This window comes from Apium graveolens, chromosome 6, assembly GCF_009905375.1.
Source record: "Apium graveolens cultivar Ventura chromosome 6, ASM990537v1, whole genome shotgun sequence".
Lineage (NCBI taxonomy): Eukaryota > Viridiplantae > Streptophyta > Magnoliopsida > Apiales > Apiaceae > Apium > Apium graveolens.
Window position 1 is genome coordinate 228,973,844 of NC_133652.1, and position 9,379 is coordinate 228,983,222.

Below are 9,379 nucleotides of genomic sequence, written 5' to 3' on the forward strand. Positions count from 1 at the left end.
ACATATATCAACATGAATAAACATCAAGGTAGGCATGTTACATCATCTAGCACATTCGTCTAAGCAATATACATCTCTATGTATCACATGAAGTATTTAAAAGCAATTTAAACAGTTAAAAAACAGCTTAAAAACACTTCTGTTAGCTATAAATAGTTCGAAACAATTTCATAAAATATCATATAATATACCATTAGAAGCGTCTCGAAAAGACGAATCCAACGGCACCAAAATCACCCCATTCTGAGCTTCCACGCGCCCGCACGCGCCCCGAGAAGGTGTCCCACGCGCGGCTACGCGCACACGCGCTGTCAGGCGCGTGTCGGACCTCCGCCCACGCGCGCCCACGCGCTCACGCGCCTCACGCGCTCCTGACCCCCCTATGCTGACGTCACCAGCGCGTGTCTTCCACGCGCCGCGCATGGCACGCTAGCGCGTGAGCCCCACGCGCGCGTGGTCGACGCGCGGTCCTTCCCTGTGCGTGAACTGTCGCCGTCTGACATTCTTCCTCAAATTCCGTGCACCTGACTCTGTCTACTTTCTCGGTTGCAGCAATCAACAGATTACACATGTAGATGTACAGATATATATATACATACTTACAATCAATATATATATATATATACATATTTAATTACGAATTTTAATAGAAACAACTTCAAAAATTCATAATAAAAAATCTATACATCCTAAAATTATGAAAAAAATACCCAGACGATCTACAACACTTGTAGAATCCAGATCAACATTCATAATTATTCTGAGAAACGATTTCTTATCAGACAAAATTAAACCATGATATAACTTGTAAAAATCATAATTAATTCATACAAGCACATAAAATTCTGAAATTTTTACCACAGATCTATATGCATACAACCTATGCTCTGATACCATTGTTGGATTTTTAAACACAGCGGGGCGTGGCAAAACACTTTTACATACACAAAATCCAAATAAAAGCATATAAATCGTGAATAAAAATTCGAGGGATCGAATCTAACCTTTTAAAATTAATTCGGAGACAAAGATCAGAGATCCTTAGCAGTTGCTCCTCAAGTGTGAAGCACTCCACCGGTATCCACCAAGAAAACGACTTTTAGGAGGAGGAGGAGGTGGAGAGAATTTGGTTTTCTGAAACTTTTGGGTTTCTGGGGTTTTTTAATAAAATAGGGTCTATAATAGTGTATTTATAGGCAAAATTTTCAGCTGAAATTTTCCCATAAATATTATTATTATTATCCCATTTATTATTCTCATTAATAATTAAAACACCTTTTAATCATTAATCCTTTTTCTAAACACTTTAGAAATAATTCTCTCTCTTGATTTAATTTCCAAAAATTAAATCCTTAATTAATAATATTAAGAACTTTTCTTAATTAATTTATAATCAATTAAATCTCATTTAATCAATTATTAAATTTGCTAATTAATTATTTATTTCACAAATAAATAATTATTAGCCATTATTAATTAATTCCTCCACCATAAAATCATTCTCTTTTTATGGTGTGACCCTGTAGGTTCAATATTAAGCCGGTAGTAGAAATAAATAATAATAAAACTATTTTATCATTATTTATATAAATTCTCTAATTTATTAAATATGATTAATTAATTAATCACATTTATTCTACATCGTGAGTGATGCTTCTCAACATATCGCGACTATCCGGATAATACGAATTCACTGCTTAGAATATCAAGAACCTGTCAGTGAATAGTTACCGTACAATAAACTCCTTCTACCCTACAATGTCCCGATTAAATACAAGGCATGGATCTCGTGTCAAGCCTATCTAATTCAATCACTTGCTTACCATCTATTATGCGTAGTTCTATGCAAATTAGAAACTCCTTTCTAATTTCATTTACTCTGGCCAGAGATTCCTGAACTAGCATAAGTGGATCAGCCTTGAACATTCGCTTCCTTCACTGGAAGGGGTAGATCCTTTATTGATCATACACTATCTTCGTGTACAAATTCCTATACCCAGAAGAGCCCTAATAATTGTCCCTGGAGACTAAGGACTAAACCAAAGCATATTTTAGTGTACACAAGATGACTATGATGACCTCAAGTCTAAGGATACTTGTACAACTATCACTAAGCGAACAACTGCTGATACGTGAGTGAACTCCATCAGTTGTTCAGCTAGGCGAGTCATGTTCAGTGAACTTATTCCATAATAAGCACCTACATACTAGCTATAGTGTCACCACACAAATGTCTATGAGAACAGACATCCTTCATAATGAAGCAAGCATAGTATGTACCGATCTTTGCGGATTATTAATTACCAGTTAGTAATCCTATGACCAGGAACTATTTAAGTTTAGAGTTATCATCTTTTTAGGTCTCACTATTATGATCTCATCATAATCCATAAAAAGCTTTACTCTAAACTATGGTATATCTTATTTAAACACTTAAATTGATAAAGCCCGTAATAAAAACAAAACAAGTATTTATTAATATCAATGAAATCAAAACAGATTACATAAAAGTTATTCCTAAATCCTAATACACGATTGGACTTAGGACATATTCCTTTCAATCTCCCACTTGTACTAAAGCCAATCACTCTGGTATCTAATACCCATCTCATCTTTATGACGATCAAAGTGACTTTCAAAAAGTAGCTTTGTGAGTGGGTCTGCTATGTTGTTATGTGTGTCAACTCTAATTCAATACAATACAAGAAATGTTACCGCGCTCCCACTAACCCTTTTGTAGACGCATGGTTCATCCACATTTTTGATAAAATCAAACTCTTTGATTATCTCATCAAAACGAATGTTCCATTTTTCGAGAAGCTTGCTTTAAACCACATTAATCGCAAGCAAAATCCGAACTGATTTTAACAGGGCTTCATGTAAAAAGTTTCATCAAAGTCAATCCATTGCCTTTGTTTGAATCCTTTTCCCAAAAGCCTGGCCTTTTAGGTCTCCACCTGGCCATCTGCTATAATCTATCTTTTGTATACCGTATACATAGATTCCATTCTGGATTTCATGGCACTATGCCATTTCTCTGAGTCAACACTACTCATAGCCTCATTATAGGTCACAGGGTTGTCATCATCAAATGATTGACAACTCATTGTCATTCTCAATGACAAGGCCATAATACCTCTCAGGTTGGCGAGACACTCTCCCTGATCTATGAATGGGCTGTTCCACAAAAGGTTGTTCAGTCAGAACAGGTGTTTCCACTTGATCCGTAGTAGTTTGTGCTTCTTGAACTTCATCAAGTTCAATTTTGCTCCCACTGTTTCCTTCAAGGATAAACTCCTTTTCCAAGAAGGTAGCATGTCTGGAGACAAACACCCGATGATCGGTGCAAAAGTAATATCCTAAAGTCTCTTTAGGATATCTCACAAAACTACATTTTCCGGATCGATATTCCAGCTTATCTGGGTCAACTTTCTTGACATAAGCTGGACATCCCCAAATCTTAACGTGTTTAAGATTCGGTTTCCTTACTTTCCATATCTCATACGGAGTTTGAGGAACAGATTTGGAAAGCACCTTATTCAGTAAATATGCCGAGGTTTCCAATGCATAACCCCATAGGAATACTGGAAGATTTGCATAGCTCATCATGGAACGAACTATGTCTAACAAAGTTCGATTTCTCCTTTCAGATACCAATCTGGAGGCATCCACTGGGAGACTATACCATTTACTTTGAGATAATCTAGAAACACTCCATTAAAGTATTCACCACCTCGATCTAATCGAAGAATTATAATACTCTGTTTGGTTTGTTTCTCCACTTCATACTTATACTCTTTGAACTTTTCAAAGGCTTCAGATTTGTGTTTCATCAAACACATATCCGAATCTAGATCTATCATCTATGAAAGTAATGAAGTATGAAAATCCACCCATGGCTTGCGTAGACATTGGTCCACATACATCTGTGTGTACCATTCCTAGCAAATCTGCAGCCCTCTCTCCATGTCCACTAAATGGAGACTGCAGTGCCACTATGAAGTGAGATTTTCATCATCCCTTTTCTTTTATTAGTTTGTTCAATCTGAAGTAAATTATGTCACATATATACAGACCATTATTTAAAGTACCACGTCCATAAAGAATATTATCTCTAAGAATAGAACATTCATTATTCTCAATAATAAATGAAAAATCCATCCAAGTCTAACATGGGAATAATATTCCTCACAATCGAGGGAACAAAATAACAATTATTTCAAACAATAGTCTTGCCCGTAGGCATATGTAAACGAAATGATTCTACATCTTCAGCAGCAACTCTTGCTCCATTTCCATCAGTAGAATCACCTCCTCTTCCTCAAGAGTCCTACTTCTCCTTGGTCCCTGCAACAATTGCAGATATGAGAACCACATGCGGTATCTAATACCCAAGTAGAAATGACATATTCACTTCTATCATGAACATACCTGAATCAGAAGCGGTAGTCTCACTACCCTTCTTCTTCTTCAATTCTGCAAGGTAAACCTTGCAGTTCCTCTTCCAGTACCCTACCTTGTTACAGTAAAAGCAAACAACTTTGCTCTTGGGGTCTTCAGCTTTTGGTGGAACCTGCGTTTTCTCACCTACTTTCTTCTTCTTGGAAGAGTTCCTCTTCCTTTTCTTAGGATTGGAACCTTCACCAATTAGAAGAACAGAACTCTTCTTAGGGGAAAAATTCGATTCCGCAATCTTCAACATGTTGTGGAGTTCAGGCAGGCTGACATCCATCTTATTCATGTGAAAGTTCACAACAAACTGCGAGAATGAACTCGGAAGCAATTGCAAGACCAAGTCTTGGCTCAGCTCCCCAACCATGGCAAAACCAAGTTGTCCAAGACGTTCAATCAAATTGATCATCTTAAGTACATGGTCATTCACAGATGATCCCTCAGACATCCTACATCCGAACAACTCCTTCGATATTTCATATCGAGTTGTCCTCCCCGCCACATCATACAACTCTTGTAGATGCATGAGGATAGTGTGAGCATCCATATGCTCATGTTGCTTCTGTAGCTCAATGTTCATGGAAGCTAGCATGATGCATTGAGCAATATTTGCATCATCTATCCACCTACGATACACAACATGTTCATCATTATGTGCATCACTAGCAGGTTCAGTAGGCTTAGGTGAGTCAATCACGTATTCCAGCTTCTCAATCCTGAGAACAATTCTCAAGTTTCGAAGCCAGTCAGCATAATTAGGACCATTCAATTTGTGAGCATCCAGTATGCTCCTGAGTGATAGTGCAGAAGACATAACATACAAAGTAAATTTGTAAATGATAAACACATAACAACACTTAGTAAATATTCGATTTCATTTCAAAACACTATATGAATCGGGTCTTTATTCATAAGTGGCTCCCACTAGTTTTCCTAATTTATTCAACCCCCTACGTGAAAAATTAAGCATTCATAATGCTAGTGGGATTAGGGATCCTACATTCCATTACACGACCCCGGCTGTAGCACGAACCGCCATGTAATGTTCAATAGGCAGACAACTCTTGTCAATTACATCTCATGTTATTCCCTAATCAAACTTTAGCCTCTTGAATAATTGAGTCTCGGCTGTAGCACGACAAACTCAATATTCTAAGTCAAGTCTAACCCAACATTCCGTACAGTTGAATCAGTCCCCAAAGGCCCACGGCTGTAGCACGTACCGACCTTTAGATTCTTATTCAATGTACACATCTCTATGTAATAGACAAGTATTTCTTATTTCGAAATCAAAGCCCTCGGCTGTAGCACGAACCGACAATGATTCAAAAATAAGAACTACTTTTCTATCATGTTGGAAGGCTATGACCGACACAAGCCCGTTGTATCATTGGCCAATTACTACTTGATATTATTTAATTTTAGAGGGATTATATTACGTTACAATCATAATCATATTATAAAGAGATTCTTCCTTTTAAATTAAATATTTTAAATCAATAATCAATAATCAGACGATTCCCAGATCGGGTGGAGCATTGTCAAGAGGCGTCACTTAATAACCCTTTCTTACAGATAGAAATCTGTTGTTGACAGAATCATCTTTTCTCTCATATCGAAAATTCATATTCAATTACGTGTTTCACAAACACAAGAATCTCATGATTGTATTCATAATATTATTATTAAGGTTATGAAACAATTTCACTATACTAGGTTGTCTAACAAACGCCTTATGTTCATTCAAGTTCACCTAAATCTATCATCGCATGATAAACTAAGCATATATCACATATATCAACATGAATAAACATCAAGGTAGGCATGTTACATCATCTAGCACATTCGTCTAAGCAATATACATCTCTATGTATCACATGAAGTATTTAAAAGCAATTTAAACAGTTAAAAAATAGCTTAAAAACACTTCTGTTAGCTATAAACAGTTCGAAACAATTTCATAAAATATCATATAATATACCATTAGAAGCGTCTCGAAAAGCCGAATCCAACGGCACCAAAATCACCCCATTCTGAGCTTCCACGCGCCCGCACGCGCCCCGAGAAGGTGTCCCATGCGCGGCCACGCGCACACGCGCTGTCAGGCGCGTGTCGGACCTCCGCCCACGCGCGCCCACGCGCTCACGCGCCTCACACGCTCCTGACCCCCCTATGCTGACGTCACCAGCGCGTGTCTTCCACGCGCCCCGTGTGGCACGCTAGCGCGTGAGCCCCACGCGCGCGTGGTCGACGCGCGGTCCTTCCCTGTGCATGAACTGTCGCCGTCTGACATTCTTCCTCAAATTCCGTGCACCTGACTCTGTCTACTTTCTCGGTTGCAGCAATCAACAGATTACACATGTAGATGTACAGATATATATATACATACTTACAATCAATTTATATATATACATATTTAATTAAGAATTTTAATAGAAACAACTTCAAAAATTCATAATAAAAAATCTATACATCCTAAAATTATGAAAAAAATACCCAGACGATCTACAACACTTGTAGAATCCAGATCAACATTCATAATTATTCTGAGAAACGATTTCTCATCAGACAAAATTAAACCATGATATAACTTGTTGTTGTGGATAAAAAACTAAGGTTATTACTTGCTGTATTTAATACTAAGATTCGGGAGCTCAAGGCCTTTAATGGCTGCTCTCGTGTTTCGTGACTTAATCTGCCTTTACGAGATGCCTACGTATCTATGTGAATTAGAGAATCAAGCCAAAAAACGTAGTTCTGATTTGTGGGGTGATGCCCCTTATATAGATGTGGGAGTCCTTGAATTGGACTTGGTATAGGAGACTTGGTGGACAAGCCTCTGAATTAGGATAGACTTAGGGGTCCTAGGTAGTAGGATACTGATTCCTTATCCTTTTAGGTCCCCTTGAGGCTAATCTCCAAGGATTTATATCTTTATCGGGACTCTTTTCAACATCTGATTTGTCCCTTATTAATTAATTTCGTAATTAATTAATAATCAGGGCTTTTGGGCCTTTTTTATTCCATCAGGCCTGATCTGGTCCATCAGGCTTAACCTTTCTGGTCTGAGTATCATATATCTTTTTATTGGACCTAGCAGCCCACAGTTTGTACAATTAATGCAGTATTTAATTATACAATCATAATTTATTTATCCTTATCATTTGCCCCCCAACTTTTGGGAAACATTGATTAGGTTTCGCAGAAGTTAAGTCTATTTGTTCCCTTACAAGGTTTCGTTTTTTCGTAAAGTGTGGAGCGACCTACACATTTACAATGAATTTTTCCTTTTATTCAGGAATTATCTTAATTTCCAGGAATTTTTCCCTTATTTCCGGGATTTTTCCCTTATTTTCGGGATTTTTCCCTAATTTTCTGGGATTTTTCCCTATTTTCTGGAATTTTCCCCTAATTTTATTTTCTGGAATTTTCCCTAATTTCCTGGGATTTTTCCTTATTTTCTGGAATTTTTCCTATTTTCTGGATTCTTCAAATTTCCATCCCTTTTTTCGACCAGGATCCTAGTCGAAATTTCGACCTGGATCCTAGTCGAAAATAAGGGCCATCCTTGTCATCCTGGTCGAAGGAATTCGACTAGGATCCACGACCAGGATCCTAGTCGAAATTTCGACCTGGATCTAGGACCTGGAATTCGACCAGGATCCTAGTCGAAAATTCGACCTAGATCTAGGTCGAAAATTCCACCCCCTATTTTTTTTTTTTTTTTTTTAGCTTCTTGTCATGAGCCTATCGACTAGGATTTCGACTAGGATTCTAGTCGATATTTCGACCTGAATCCTGTTCGAAAATTCCTTCATTTTCTTGTTTCCTGGTCGAAGGATTTCGACTAGGATCCACGACCTGGAATTCGACCAGGATCCTAGTCGAACTTCGACCTGGGTTTTTAATCCCTATTTTTTGAAAGATGCTTGGTTTATTCGACCTCATTCCTGGTCGAAGCTTCGACCTCAATTCAGTCCCGTTATTCCAGCTATTTTCGGGTGTCTGCTCGAAAGATTTCGGGCAGGATTCACGACCTGGAATTCGACCTGGATTCTGGTCTTTTTTATCCGTTATTATCGGGTGTCTGCTCGAAAGATTTCGGGCAGGATTCACGACCTGGAATTCGACCTGGATTCGGGTCTTTTTTATCCGTTATTTTCGGGTGTCTGCTCGAAAGATTTCGGGCAGGATTCATGACCTGGATTTCGACCTGGTTCCTGGTCTTTCACTAGCCTTCTTTATTTAGCTTTAATTTAGGGTATTGTATTTTCCAAATCCTAATTGGATTTGGGCCTGGCCTTTTTGTTGGGCCCTATAAAATTTTACTGAGCTTCTATTATTGGGCTTTTCAAATCTCATTGGGCCTCTTTTATTGGGCCTTTTCAAATCTTATTGGGCCTCTTTTATTGGGCTTTATCAAATATTATGGGGCCTCTTCATTGGGCTTTGTCAAATATTACTGGGCCTTCTCATTGGGCTTTTCAAATATTGCTGGGCTTAACACACCCTGTTTAGAATGCCCTAGAATTCCTAGGTATATTCTGGAATGTTCTTTTTTCTGGGCCTCTTCTTATGGGCCTTTGTTCTTAATGGGCTTTTCGTCCCTTCAACTTCTTTTTCCTCCTATATAAAGGAATGAGGAAAGGCTATTACTCCTCACTTTCTCATTTCTTAGTTTTCTCCTTCATCCTCCTGCTAAGATTCTCAGAGCAATAACAGCAAGTCGGAGCTCAAAGCCTTTTTCAGGAGTGCTTTTTTAGGTAAGATTCCTCCCTTTGCTTTTCGTTTCTATTTTTCCATTGTGTGCCATTTTAAGATAGCCTATTTACGTGCCTCATACTTTTTTCAGATGGCTGAAAAAAGAATGACTCGTTTGGCCAAGATGAACGTGGCTAGAAAATCCAATGATTTTCCTATTCGATCG